The sequence below is a fragment of the Marmota monax genome, unplaced genomic scaffold (genome assembly GCF_021218885.2).
Source record: "Marmota monax isolate L192 unplaced genomic scaffold, Marmota_monax_Labrador192_F-V1.1 WCK01_AAM20220418_F8-fsc00191, whole genome shotgun sequence".
Lineage (NCBI taxonomy): Eukaryota > Metazoa > Chordata > Mammalia > Rodentia > Sciuridae > Marmota > Marmota monax.
Genome location: NW_026693537.1, coordinates 334,241 through 349,752, shown reverse-complemented (window position 1 = coordinate 349,752; position 15,512 = coordinate 334,241). Strand labels below are relative to the sequence as shown.

The 15,512-nt window shown below is 40.2% G+C and overlaps 1 protein-coding gene across 2 annotated transcripts in view; it reads right to left on the bottom strand.

Annotated features, from left to right (window-relative positions):
- The window catches only part of Elovl5 (ELOVL fatty acid elongase 5), a 91,073-nt gene extending 76,934 nt beyond the window's left edge, over positions 1–14,139 (bottom strand). Inside the window, exon 1 of one of the 2 annotated variants that reach the window (XM_046458556.2) lies at positions 14,063–14,139. The gene's annotated coding sequence lies outside the window, so the exon portion shown is untranslated. Of the gene's footprint in view, positions 1–5,544; positions 5,800–14,062 lie in introns of those variants that run through there. The other variant, XM_046458555.2, reaches the window with a different exon arrangement.
- Between the last annotated feature and the right edge of the window lie 1,373 nt (positions 14,140–15,512).

Genomic DNA, 15,512 nt, shown 5'->3' with positions numbered 1-15,512 from the left:
ATTTAAAAACATGTTAAAAAGGCAAGGAGGTGTGTAACTCAGTGGTAGAGTGCCTCTGCATTCCATTTCTAGTACTACCCACCCCCCACCCCCCCAAAAAAAAGTTATTCTCTCAATTACAGAAAAAACAACAGTATCAGCACTAAAAATTGAAACAATTTCCTAAATCCCAGACAGTAAAAAAAGGACATCAAAGAAAAGGTACAAAAGACTACCTTAAAATATAAGGAATACTGCTGAGCCACAGCCACAGCCCCTTAAAATATAAGGAATACTAAGACATACTTTTGCCTGAAAACAATTACAAATGTACTGGCAGGGAAGAGGAAGGGGCAAGAGTGGAACTTAGTTTTTCTAAAATAAAAAAAAAAAAAAATCACCAAGTATGAATATTTTAAATCTAGGGGCTACACAATTCTAAGAGCAAGTGCCTACAAATGAACAAAAAATGTCCCCATGGAGGAAATAGGTCAATGGGAGCCCAGAAGGAACCAAAATAATTGGCAACAGCAACATTTATGGGTTGAAATTGGGGTTGGGTGGGTAGGGAGGTCCCATTACAGAAATTTAAAATTAGGTCAGATTCGTATTTCTGTGACAATTTGCTTCACTATGCCAGATCATCCTCAGCACTTATGCTTTAACCCCTTAATAGTAAAAAACATTGACAGTTTGCTTCTGCTACTGCAATTTCCATCACCAACTCTGACATCATCTACCTAAGACCTAAATGATCTCCATTTTTATTTTTTATCCCTCGTCAAACAGAAACAAAGGATTTATTCTTGGTGAAAATGAAAATAAGAAATTTTAATCTTCCATTTTTGAAGAAAAGAAACCAATGCCCTGAGTTGATTTTCTCATGGTTGGTAGCAAGTTAGGACAAGAAACCAGAACAACAGTCTGTTTCTATACAATAGGGCACCCTACCTACAATCATGTTTTGCAGTCTTCTTCAACTACAGTTTTAATAAGCAGAAGATTAACCTATGTGCTTTATGTAATCCTGCATCAGGGGACTGTATGTACTTTAGTATCTATTATATGGACTATTATGTGAGGTAACTCATTTGATGGAAGGAGCCCAGGAGACTGATTCTTACTCCTGGCTCTGCTAGACACTATTTGTGTAAACTTCAATAATATTAGGGCTCTCCTTTTTCTCACCAATGGCATTTAACTCAAAGATGTGAAAAGCACCCCATTTTTAGTAATATTAAAACATTGGAAAATGCCTACAGTGATTTTAAGATCTGTTGGTTATAAGCTACATCTCTACCAAGAGGATAAAATGTGGAAAACCATTTAAGAACTGATGAAATATAGTATCAATGTGTACTTACACAAGAACCACCAAAAAACTAACCTCTTAAAGACAGAAGCTAACCACAAAGAAGAGGAATCTAAACTCAAGAAGAAGAAATGGCCTTTTTGAATATCTAAACTGGGCTGTTAGGATATTTCCATCTGGTTTCAAAGTTTTCTCCTGTCTTTATAATGTCACTCCTATCCTTAAAATATCATGCCTCTTCCACCACCCAGTCTTGGAATACCCCTCCTCTGGTTGGCCCTTGAGTCCCAGTGGTCTCTAGGCCCTATCCTAAACACAATCTACTACAGTCACCTGTCTACAGTCTGTGTGACCATTGCTCCAGGTTAGACCTTGTCACTTCTAACAGCCTCTTGCCCCTCTTTACATTCCCAGTCTCTGTCCTTGCCGATCCATCTTACACACTTTGACAACTCCTATTTCTGGAGCACACCACTCATAACTTACCCTCCTGGTTCAAAAGTTTAGTGATATTCAATTAGCAAACACCTCAGGAAAGGGAACAGACTAGGGAGTCAAGATGATCTGGACTGGATGCTTTGTGACCTTGGGCAAATACCTAAAATTTCTGAGTCTCCATCTCTTCATCAGTAAAGTGGGAATGTTCTAGTACCAATTAAATAACTGAGATAAGTCCTCACAAAATGATCTATATAGGATCTCACACACAGTAAATAATGTTAACCATTATTACTACACCAGTACCTTGCTTATCTAACCTTTTTTTCCACTTCTGCCCTCTCAGCTTCAGCCAACTGGGCTACTTGTTTCTTGCCCAATGATTCTGTACCTGTTTGCTCTCCAAATTCCCTCTTGCTTAGAATACAAGTCCTCATTATCAATGCCTGCCAACTAAGATCCTCTACAAAATGGAAGGTTAAATTTCAATGTCCATTCACTTCAGTTTAATTCAATTCAGTCACCTGTTTGGGTACTGACATCCTGGAAGACCTTACAGAAGACACTGTAGCTGACTTTCTATTGTTTCCTCAGGCTCTTCCTTAAGGTACAATAGCCAGCTAGGTGAGGTGAGATTCAACCTCACTTCTGGGATGGGTCCCAGATTATCAGATATCTACTGATAATCTATTATCAGATATATTCCAGTTATTGCTTTAAGAAACCAAAGGTTTCTTCAAGACCTAGGCCAAAGCCCCTCTTTGAAGATGTTGGGAAGAAAAGTCTTCTTGTGTTGCTGTAGTGCCAAGAAGGTCCAGTTAGTTGCTGGAAGTCATCTTATAAAATCAACCTAAGAACATAACCAATACCTAAGAGGACTCTTAAATACAAACCCAAAGTCCTGCCTTCAAGGACTTTTCAGGGCAGGTGTGAGGTTAAACCTAACTGAATTTGGCTTTCTACCTCTTGCACCAAAAGCATCCTGACCAATTCAGCAGCTCAAGAAACTGATATGCCTAATGTGGATGGCTCTGCTATAAAGCTTTCCCAGATACACGTAGACAAGTACCCCAGGCAATATGCTCTGACACCCCTTTGTTCCAAGTGTGTGAAAAAGGCTAAATCAGGAAGCCCTTTGGAATCAGGAACTGTGTCATTCATCTTTGTATCTAAACACAAATAACTAACAGTTAATGGATTAATAAAAAAAGAAGTCATGTATGGGCTTTAAAAGGGGGAACAGATTTTAGGTAAAACTGAGACAACAAATATTAATTTTGAATGGCTTAGGTTGGAGCTTTAAGCCCAAAATTAGATTTTTAACAAGGTATATGAATGGCACATAGCAAACTGAACAAATAATCCTAGACAGGTGAAGGAGAAGGTATATTGCAAGAGGCAAAGTTCTGTGAATATGGAAAAGTCAGCTAACATCTCTAGGCTTTAGTTCTCAAGTGTAAAAAAAGAAGAAGAAAAGAAAAACAGGGGGGTGATAAAACTCACAGGGAGGTTATACAAATTATGTGTGGAAAACAAACCATTAGTAAGTATTTTCACAGTAGTACCAAAAACAGAATAAATGCAAGGAAAAGTATAGGTAACTAATAGGAGGGTTAGACTATTGGTAACAGAAGAATTGATAGATACAAAGAAATTTTAAAAAATAATTACAAAATGTATCAGAAGAGAGAAAGTATAATGTCAGGAAGGAAAAAGTTAAAAGTGTCTACTTACACTCTACAACCTTCCTCAGTTACCCTGAAGGAAGGTAAACAGTTTTGCCTTGATTTGTATAATTCAAGTTAGAATTAAGACATCCAAGGATAAGTACTCACCTCTAAAAATAGGAGAACAAGCAACAATTATGCTGAGAGCAAAAGAGAAAACAGTGAAAAAAAAAAAAAAAGACTTTTTCAAACATCAACGGTACAAAAATTAAGGTCTCTAACCAAAAGCTCCAGGAAAGAAAAGGAACCATTTATCAAATCACCATTTGGCAGACATGTGCTGGACTCTTTCATTTGTATCATCTCTTGAAATCCATATAATAAATATGCAATGTGAACCCCCCTCTCCCACTGATAGACAAAGAAATGGAGTTACAGGGATGAGGATAGTGTCTGAAGGTACGAGATACTTTCCTTGAAAAATCTTGACAACCAAATTTTAATATGCTTTCTGCTTTCGCTTTTATGCAGAGTTCTATCCCAGATTCTGTAAAATTATCCATCTAATATCCATAATATTTTCCCTTTTATCTTAAGTTAGGAATGGAATAGAAAAAACAAAAAGAGGTAACAGTACAGAAAGTTTCTGGCAATGACTGGGTTAAGAATCTAAAAGGAAAATGAGCAATGTTTCTCTTCCAAGGGCAGAGCCTTCCTGGAGAACCCCCAGCAGTCAGTGACTGAGCTAACTAGAAAAGTGATCCACTTGTCCCCATTCGCAGATAAAAGCTAAAGTGTTTATACACAGCCACCGAATGCAAAACTATCTGTTTGAATGTGTAGATGAAGCACCAAGTGCTGCTGAGACGTGCAAGCAAAACAAGTGCAAACCAACAGGTTTCTGCCAAGTAATTAGGGGAACGAATTACAAAACCTAACAAGCAACCTTAGGTTTTCCGTACAACCCCATAAAACGCTTCCTGCCACGGGTCCCGCTTTTAAAAAAAAAAAAAAAAAGGCTGCTGGTTCCCCATCAAACACCTCTCAGTTATCCAGCCAAGCACATAAGTTATACACTACATTCGAATAAAGAGGACACACAGAGACCCTTGCAAAACTCGGCGAAATGCATTCTCTAAATTTGCAATCAAGGAGCAAGATGATTTTAACTCACAATTAACTGTGAGGAGAGGAAACTGCCAAGTGCAAAAGCACTGAACGGTTGCAAGACAGTTCAAAAAGAACAACTTTTGCTCTAGGCATTACTACCTCGAGTAAAGAGGGAAGTCTCACTGGTATGTAAGGAGTAAAAGGGCACTTTTCCTAATAACTCACAACAAAACGCACCCCACAGCTCCCCAGGCTGAGGGCCGCTCCCGCGCCTTCCTCCCCGCCTCTCCGAGGCCCGGACTCCCTAAAAGGGCCGCCCAGGTCGACAGCGAGTCCCCACCCTCTGGTTTTCCTATCACCCTCATCCCAGGGCTGCAGTTATCTGGTTTTAATAAAAACTGAAGTGGTCCGGAGCTAGCGGGTTTTCCTCAGAGGGGCGGAGGCAAAGGAAGAAGAGAAAAAGGCCGGAGAGGATCAGCATCACTCCCTCCGCGAGCCCCACGCGAAGCTAGGGCAAACGCACCCGGCAGCAGGGTGCCCACCCGACCCACGTCCCCGCATAGCCTCTGCGAATCATCCAGGTTTTGTTTCTCCTAAAGAAAAGCGCTGTCTGACAAGGAGGGAGAACTGGGCGCACAAACATATCCATCCTGCCTCTGGTCTCCTGCACGGTGTCTAGCCTCCGCGGCGTCTGTCAGCACGCAAAAGGGGCTGCCTGCGGTTCGCACGGCCACACAGGTGCGACAGCATCCCGGTGGAAACCCCCGAGGCGCGCTACCTCAACCTGGGTGGCTGGGTGGGCTGCCGTGCGCTCCACCGCTGTACCCGCACCCCGGGTCCACGCTCCAGGGGCCGGGCTGCCCCCAGGAGCGACCGGCTGGCGGAGCGAGCGGAGTTCTGGCCGAGCCGGCAGCTATTCCTCTGCACTAGGTTCGGGACCTAACAGCGGTTTGCAGCCCGCTTTCCGGCCGCGCGCTCGCGAGGGTGTCATGGCCGAGCGGCTGGCCCCGGAGAAGTTTCCTGGAGCTGACGGCTTACCTCTTGGCTTGAGGGACAGCAGCAGCTTTGAGAAGCAGCAAGGCGGCGGCAGGAGAGCCCTTGGCCAGCTGAAGCAGAGAGGATGTAGGAGGGAAGCGCCGGTAGCGAGGATCCGCCGCGATGGGAAGAGGAAGGCGCCGGGTATCTACAATCAGAACGTGGGCTGACAGTGACGTCACAATGGCGCGGCCAGCCAATCCGGGCCCAAAGAATGAATCAAGCGCTATGATGTCATGGGGCTCCGGAGCCAATCCCCAGGCAATAGAACTTTCGTGATTGTAAATTCCAGAATCTGATGCAGTGGGGAGCAGACGCCGGGGTTGGTCCCCCTTAGTTCACGTGTCTTCGGGCAATTTTGCCCTCTTTCTTCCTAATAAGCCTGCGTGGAACCCAGAGTCTGCGCAATAGCAGTAGTGAAGTTCCCAATGCCCTGAACTCTGATTCTTTTAATGCCAGTGACATTCTTTGGTAGTATTTGAGCGGCAGAAGCCTACCCTCATAACGGTCTTTTCTACAACTATGAATGGGAACCAGTTCTTGTTTTTAGCTGAAAGAATTAAATGCCAACGGAGACCTACTGGAGCAGAGGGCTGAAGTTAACAAAGCAATAACAAAACCATTCAAAACTCTTGTTACAACCTTAATTCCTTTTAGATAGATTTGTTGCGTGCTTTTCTTACGGATTTAGTTTTTTTTTTTTTTTTTAGAGGTACTGCCACCTATGTCTACTGTATAAAATTATTTCAAAGGCGTTGTAAAAGAAGGAATGATGGTAGTGTGCGGGGTGCTGTTCAGCTGGGCAAATTTAAGCACTTAAAAGATACTCAGGCTGTTTTTCATTGATGTATGGGTAATATAAGGTCTTCATCATCCTAGTGTCCTACAATTTCCCCCATTTCAACCCTTCAAAATTTAGCCTTTCTTCTAGTGCCCCTTTTGCTGTATTTCTACTACTCCATGTCCAAGGACCCAAAACAGTCAATTGTTTAATATAGGCAAACTTATTCTTTTATATATTTACAAACTAATGATTACCTCTTGCTAGCTGTGCTTCAGACAGTGGACCATTACCATAGGAATACTGGTATACAAACTACCTACAAATAGGTAATTCAAACATACACAAATAATTGAGATTATTAACAGTCATTCAATGCAACTTGCCAGCTACTACGTAAGGCATTAGGGGGAAAAGGGGGGTTGGGGGAAGGATTCCCCGACCTTTAAAATTATAGAGTCAGAAAATAACTACAATACAGAGTGATAAATGCTACAATGGAATCAAATACACAGAAGTTTCTTTCAAGGGATATGTTGAAGGCATATTTTGTTGTATAAAAGATTTCTGGGTATTTCCTGTATTTTTCACTCTCTGTGCAACAATACAAGACCAGAGGTGTCATACTAAGTTTCTGTAACACTAAATTCCTGGTTTTTAAACTTTTTTTCTTTTTCCAGTGGTACTGGAGATTAAACCCAGAGACACTCTACCACTGGGCTACCCCTCTCTCTCTCTCTCTCTCTCTCTCTCTCTCTCTCTCTCTCTCTATATATATATATATATATATATATATATATATATATATACACACACATACATACATACATATATGCTTTTTTTTTTTTTTTTTTTGGAGAGAGGGCCTTGCTAAATTGCTGAGGCTGACCTTGAACTTGTGATCTTCCTGCCTTAGCCCAGAGTTGCTGGGATTATAGGCATGTACTCTGTGCTGGGCTATAAGTCATATATTTAACAAGATTTCAAAAATCTCAAGTTTAACACCCTACTCAATTGTTTTTTTCTTTATCTATCAGTGACATGTTTTAAGCCCATACTATCAAAATACATATATTTTTTATTTTTAATTATAGATCATATAACTATCAAACTATACATTGTGTTAAATGTTTTTTATTTTAAAATAGATATAAAACTTTAATATTTTCTTCTCATCTCCTAAAAGATATCTTTCACATGATCTTTCACAGATAGCTGATATGAGTCTTGAATTCATTACAGCATTTATCACTTCACTATAGCTATTTCCTGACTATATCATCTCACTCAGTCCGTAGGGTACATGTACTCCTCTTTAATGACCACTGCTTTAGGTTGTAAACTCCACTGGAAGGGAAAATAATTCAGATTTTGCACGTTACTTATCTGCAGATCTACATTATAATCCCGGGTGTATAATAAGAGCTCAATAAATATGTTTTGAGTAAGTAAATTAACTCTTACTCCCTCTCCCCAACTCCATCATCACCCTGGTGGTTCCATTTCCTGCTCCATAGTTCCAACCTTTGTCAGATAGTCATATCCCAGGATTATTAGTTCCTCTTGAACATAAATTAGTAAGGCCATGGTCTCATTCTTCCTCTAATCAGAGACCTAGAGTTCCCAATATACACAAGTCGGAAATTTGTGGGAAATTTTCCCTGCCCCAATAACTAATCTTACACACCAGAGTGAACTAACATGACAATGGTATGAGTTACTCCATATTTCAGCATAATTTGCATTATTGGGTAAAACTGCAAGAAACACGACAATTCAAATGACTCCTCAATTTTAACTGCATTTTTTGCAAATTAATGCCATGCTCACTAAATAATAGAGTTCAAAGGAAGTATTTTTGTTACTGTAAGACATGTGATTCTAGAGTTGAAGCCATCCCTGTTATTTTAATCTACCTATCATGTGATCTAGGATGCAGTGTGAATGAAAAAAACCCTGTAAGTCTTCTCTATTTCTTTATAGCATCTTTGTGGTAGTAACCCAGAAAATGATTGTTAATTATCTTCATTAAGTAACTATTTTCTTTTTCTCCTTATTTTTAAATTCTGGTAGCATTTTTCCTTTTACTCTTAATTTTTATCAGTAGGCTCAACTCTCCTCCAGCACACACTTCTCCAAGTGTATTTAAAGGTTGCTTCAGTGTTGCTTTTGAGAAAGAAAGTATTTATCATCCTGGGGAAATTATTCTATTGTTAGAGCAGCTGCAGTTGAACAACAACAACAAAAAATACAATTGAAAGTTTCATTAGAATACAATCTATTTAGTAAACCTGCTGTTTTATTGGGAGTATTTGCATGATGTAAGGAAACTTTTTACAAGAGCTAAGCCTGTGTTTGTCTTTCAAACTTTTTACAAGAGCTAAGCCTGTGTTTGTCTAAAATATAGACCAAGTATAAACTATTTCATGCTAAGGATGACACTATGTAGTCTCCGTTGTTCCTACATTCCTCCTTCCCCCAGCCACTTCCTGTAACCTTACTTTCTTCTCTTATAATTTTTGTTTTCTGTTATCTTGCTGCCAGGGATTGCCATTGGCCCAGCATATCTTTGGATAAGCTGGAGATTAAAGACAGTTTCCTTTCCTTCTCAGACCTTGGAATCTGTTCTGCACTTCCATTGTTTCTTTGCCACTCCTTCTCTTCCTTCTGTTCAACAATGTGTACTATAGTATATCTCTGTTCCTGTCCTTTGGTGTTCAACTTGATGAATGTCAGTTACTTGAAGGCCCTACTTGTACCTGGTCTGCCATGTCGTTTCCCCAGCAGATTTTTTGGCAAATGGCAGATGCTCAAAAATATCTACCAAATGAATGAACAACTTGTATTATTTCTGAATTCTCTAGCCTTTTCCTCTCCACTTCCTTTTAATACTCTGGGAGTGACTTGGCAATGAAAGAGGTCTGGGTCTGCAGTCTTCTCTGTTTATATTGGCTTCAAGGTAATTTCAGAATTTTGGAATTCATCTAGACTGCTGATTTCCAAATGTATTTCTCCTGCTCACATCTTTCAGCTGAATGCCAGACTCGGATATTTAACTGCCTATTAATGTCTAGAAGGTGCCTCAAACTTAGTGTAATCAAAGATGATCTCTAGATTTCTCCCTATATCTGATCTTCCTCAGATGTGTAAATGATAACTCTATCAATAAAGTTTCTCAGGCCAATCCCCTTACAGTTATGTTTAACTCTCTCTCTCACCTTCTACACCCAATGCATCAATGAAATCTTATTACTCAGTCTTCAAAATATATTGAGAATCTGTTCACTTTTCACTATCTCTACTACAATGATCTAGGTTAAGTTACTCTCAATCATTCCCCAAAGTTTTGCAATAGTTTCCTGTATTAGTCTGTTTTCAGTGGTTATCACAGAATACTTGAGTCTGGGAGATTTATAAATAGAGGTTTATTTAGCTTATGGTTCTAGAGAAGGGAGATCAGGCATATAGTGAGGATCTTGTATTCTTCCACAACATGGTGAAAAAGCTAAAGAGCAAGTGAGCACATTTGGAAGAAAAAGAAAAGCAAGGGGTTCTGGGTTCCCTTTATAAGAACCCATTCTTGTGATAAAGGCATTAATCCCTTTTAACAACCTAACCACCTCTTTAAGGCCCCCCTCCCAACACCACCACAATATAGCAAAAAATTTCAACATGTGTTTCAGAAGGGACAAGCCCTATTCAAAACAGAGCACCTCCTAACTAGACCTCTAGTTCTGCCTTTGTCTCTTATAGTCTATTGGGAACCCTGCTGCCAGAGTGATTTCTGTTAAAACCAAAGCTAAATCACATCACATGTTTGCTCAATACCATCCACCAACATCATGTCTCACCAGAGAATGAAAAACCAAGTCCTTACAGTGACCCATAATGTCCTTCATGATTTAGTGCCTTGCCATTTCTCTGATTTTCTAAAGCTACTTGCCTTCTACCCACAATAACCTCCTCCTAATTCCTTGAATATACCAAACACTAAACTGCCTCAGGGTCTTTGTACTTACTGTTCCCCCATGCTTAAAATGATGTAACCCAGAAATTGCCAAGGCTTACATTTTTGTTTCATTCATTCATGCATAAATGTCATCTTGTTAGGGAGCAAAAACCCACTCTGTTTAAATGTGCAACACTTCCCTATGCTTCCCACATTCAGAAACCCTTTTTCTCTGCTTAATTTTCTCCTTTAGGGTATATCATTGTCTGACATACCTAGATTTCCTTTTTAATATTTATTTATTATCTCATCCCCCAAAAAGCTTACTGAGGGCACAGACTTTGTTCACAATTGTATTTGTTCACTTAGAACATTGGCTGGTACCTGATAAGATCTAAATAAATATTTATTGATTGGATAAATGAACAAATGAGTGAATGGAAAATTGAAATGCAAATCACCAGGATATACTTTTTCAAGTACCATTTGGTCAAAAATTAAGTCAGAGAAAGAAAATACCAACTACAATAATTTTTAAAATTTTAAAAATATAAGTATCACTTTTTTGTTCCCTATTACAATGATGATCAATTTCTCCTTCTACTTGCTGATATTTTAAAATCTGAAAAGTTAACATGCTTACAACTGATGTTATGATGAAAAAAATATTAAATCTTAAGTTAGTATTATTCAGGGTAGCTTACTCTATATAAGTGAATCAATTATTATGAATATGAAGTACTTATGAATATGAAGTACTTCCTCTAGAAATAGAAAATGTGATTATATTTATTTCAGTGAATCAAATTTGTAACCAAATCTTCTCCTTTTATTATTTATAAAGTTCTAAGTTAATCCCCAATAGACTCTCATTTTTTTCTTTCAACACCATATTGAGATGAGAAAATTGAACATTTGGAGAGAACTACCCATGGCTACAAAGCCAGTTAGTGTAAAATTAAAATTTGAATCAGCTTCAGTTCTCAACTTCTTCAAATGCTACAATAGGCTAAAGATAAGATATTGGAACCAGGACAGAGTCTCAAGTGTTTTTTACTGTGTTGGTTATCAAAATATACACTTCATAATTGCTTTATTTCATTTAATAACTACCTTTTTTTCTAATTTTTTGTGGTTAAAATGACATGATACGCTCTATCAGGTATATTTCAATGGAAGGAATTCAGTTATAAAACTTAAAAGTTGTAAAAGATACTCTATGAGCATACAATGGGGCAATTTTAGATTGTTTGAAGCCTACAAAATACAGAATACAGTATATATTACTTTTATATTTTATTGATGCATAAGATTAATTTTCTACTTAGTCTTAATCCACATATAATCTTTTCCTTTTTCTCCTCATATCTTCCTATTCTGTTTACTTCTCTGTGACCTAGAACAAATGTTTCTCTCCTCCTTTCCCTATGACCAGAGTACTCTGTGAAGCTTTTATTTTATCATGTATAACATTAATTAGTAATTGTTTCTTACATCTTTCTTCCGTAAGTCAAGGGCAGGAAAAAAAAAGTGTCATTTATCTTTGTACCTCTAGCACGGTGCTGTGCCAGAACACAGCAGGCAAAAAACAAATGTTTATTAAGCCATACACTCAGAAGACCATTTACTGTCTTCATGATAAAGATAGCAAATAAGACTGTTTCAGGACATTCAAGAAAAATTTTTAGAGCCTCAAATTCATATAATCAGTTTATTGTGCTTTGCTTATGTGGTAGACAGTTTCTGATATGGCTCCAAATAATCTCTGAACCTGGGCTGGACCCAGTACCTTGCTTTTAATAGATACAGCAATGGTACAAAATGGAATCCTATTTCCTAATTAGGTTAGAAAAGAAGGTAACGCCTAGCTTATTGGCACTCTTTCTGTAGCCTCTTAGCAGTACACTTTGATCAAGCAAGGTGCCATCCATATTGGAGACACCCATGTGGCAAGGAACTAAGGTTGATCTCTTACCAACAGACAGCTAGGAACTGATGTCCTCAGTCTAACAGCCTGTAAAGAACTGAATCCTGACAATGAATATGAAAGAACTTGACAGTGAACCCTTCCCCAGGAAAGCCTTGAGATCATTATAAGCCTGGCCCATAACTTCATTGCAGTCTGTGAGATACTCTGAAGCAGAGAACCCTGGTAGGCAAACAATTGCCCTGATTCCTTACCTGCAAAAACTTTGAAATTAAAAAGTGTGTCAGGCCACTAAATTTGGGGATAATTGGTTATGTAGGAACAGACAATATCAATACTCTTACTTTTTAAAACAGAATCAGGAGAATTGAATTACAGTTTACTTACTTTTCAGAATAATCAAGGTATATCTAATTTTTAATAATTAGATCAATATTCCAGTTAGAAGAATTCAGCTTTCCCAATATGGCTTCTCATGTCACAGGAAAACAGTGGCAAGTGTAGATACTGATTGCCAAATGTCCAAAATAAATAAATAAATAAGGCAGAGATCAAGGTAGGCCATTAAACAAATAGTTTCTTCATTTTAAGACTTAGAAGAGACCATCATTTTCTAGTCCATATTCATAATATCATTAAACATTTTCTCAACTTAGCTAGTCAAGTGCCTCAAATTTTCACTTCATTCATTATTGTGAATTATGACCTTGCAGGTTACTATTATAAACAAACAAAATCAAACACAAACATCATATGGGAAGAATAATACATGTACTTTTTTTCACTAATGGGTGGACCCAATTAGTTTATTGGATGCACCAATTAAGTAACTAGGTTCTGAAAGCCAGAAGAAAGCCTGGAAAGTTGGGTTGTGGTTAAATATTAAAGAAAAATTCCCAAGGAGTAAGGATAAAGGGAGCCACAGAGGATGTATAGGATGGGCATAAAAGGACAGGACCAATATTTAGAAAGCATTCATGAATGCTCTGTTCACTTTTTAAGTTACCCTCTGCACCTAGTAGAATATCTAGAAGCCAGTGGATGCTAAGAACCTATTCACTGACTATTCTTTGGGGGAACTGGTGTGTATTTATGTGTGTGTAACTCAAATAATACAATACACGGTGAAAAGTGCTGTGCTTTAGGAAATGTAAAAAATAATAGTAGTAGTAATAATAATAAAGGTGTGATGGAAATTCAGATGTTGAGAAGATGAGGAACATGGCACTGAAGCAACCAGGCCTCTGCAAAGGCTAACCATACACCATCCTCTTAAAACCACTCTCCTCCCCGCTTCCCAGGTCTCGCACATCTTTCAAACAGGTCTTTTCTATCAATCTAGCTATAATCGATATCTACTCTTTCCACTAGGCTACTTCGTTCACAGCACTTGTCACCATCTGTCACTGTTTCGCTTACTTTTACTCCCTATCTTCCCCATTATTAATGTTTCAGAACGATAGTCGACTTTGTTCCCCAGGGTCTGCTGGCATAAGCAATGCGCGCGCAACAGGTGTGTTTGGAATGACTAAAACTAAAATGCTGAATAAAAAAGGGGGTACTGCGGCAGGGATAGAAAAAGCCTGGATGTCCAGCCACGGACTTCAACCTTAGTTCTCCCTCCAAGGAACCAGGCCACCTTTCCACGTCGTGCACCGAGCAACCGGGAGGGCGCCTCAGGGGTGGGGGCGCCCTTTGTCGCTAGCCCGAGAGGTGGACACAACCTCCCTCGCACCCAGCCCTCTCGCCCCCTCCGGTATCCGGACCGAGGTCCCACAGGGGCCACCTTCCGGATCCCTGGAACCCGGAAGGGCCTACCCAACAACCGCGCCCGACCAAGGCTCCAGAACAGGAGCCCGCCCACCTGGACCCTTCTCTTCTCGCGGGGCGTGGGGAGGACCGTCAACCGCCCGCGGCGTAGGGCGGTGCCGCTGTCGCCCCCGCGCCCCCCGGCGGCACCGCCCCGCTTCCCCGCCTCGGTCACCCCATTCATCCGGCGGCCGCGCCCACCAATCACCGCGTACCAATGGCGCCGCATCTGGCGATGGGGCGGGGCCTTGCGAGGAGCGCTCTCCGCCCCTCCCGGCTCGAGCTGGCGCTCTGGCCGGGTTATTCCCGGGCAATGACCCGACCAAGTCCCGGCGATGACCCTGCTAAGGGGACGTGGAACCGGGTTGGGGGGCGCTGAGCGAGCTGTGCGGTCTAGGCAGCCCAGCTCTGCGATCGATAGGAGGCTGGTAGAGGCCTTGGGGCAAGAAAGCAAAGCGGCCCTGTTTGCCGGTGGCTGGATCCAAAGCCCAGAACATCCAGACTGACGCTTAAGATGCTCTCGGTTCAAGATATGCTTGACTTGGGTGAAAGAGAAGAGGGGAGAAGAGGAAGCAAGAAAAGGTGTGCAGTGGGCAGCTCGGCCCGTCTGGTTTCAGGGAAAGGCCTCTGGAGAGAAGCCTTAAATAGTTACTCATCTTTCAGTCATCTTTATAATCTGTGACTGGCATTGTAGACTTCGTTAATGCTTGTCCAGACTGCCTAAGGTGGGGATAAAACACAAAAAGTCTGCTGCTGAAGTAATCATTAAATTTGTTTTTTGTAAACTCAAAAAATGTATAATATTGCAAATGTTTCTCTTGGTGTATTTCATAAATAGGCTTCTTTTTCTTAGATTATCTTTTATAAAGCCTCACCAGGGAGGATAATAGGAGGAAATTTACTGGCTTTTCAGTTGTAGCCAAAGGTCATTCCCTTCCTATCCCTTCCCCCCAGGGGAAAAAAAAATCTTAAAGTCACAGAAAATAGTTTGATCATAAACTGCTGCTAAATATTTTCACTTCTCATTTAATCCTCCTGATAAGTTTGTAGGAGCAAGTGTCACCAGTTTTAGATGATCAAACAAACTCATATACATCCAGCAAGGACATCGATTTAAGTTACAGAATGTAGGCCCTTTCCCTGCTTTCTTCTCCAGATCATGAAATTTCAGTCTTCAATAAATGGAAGGTGAAAGGGAATCTAATGCTCTTGGCATCCTTAGTAAGGATGGAGCTTGTGACCAAGTGCAAGCTCTTCTTGGCGGTGGATTTGTTTCTTGAGAACTCAGTTAAATACATAGTTTCCATGCCAGAACTTTGAGGGTTAGATTCTGGAAAGTTACTTTAGGCTCTTAAAAGCCAGGTTACACATGGGTTGATGCCTTTTGTAACCCCAGCCTGACCTAAAACAAACCCCTTTGGTTAAGTATTGCCAGCCCAGATGCTGGAGTGCTGCCCAAGGCTTGTTTAGGGACTTCAGTCTTTGTGAAAAATGGAGGACAGATC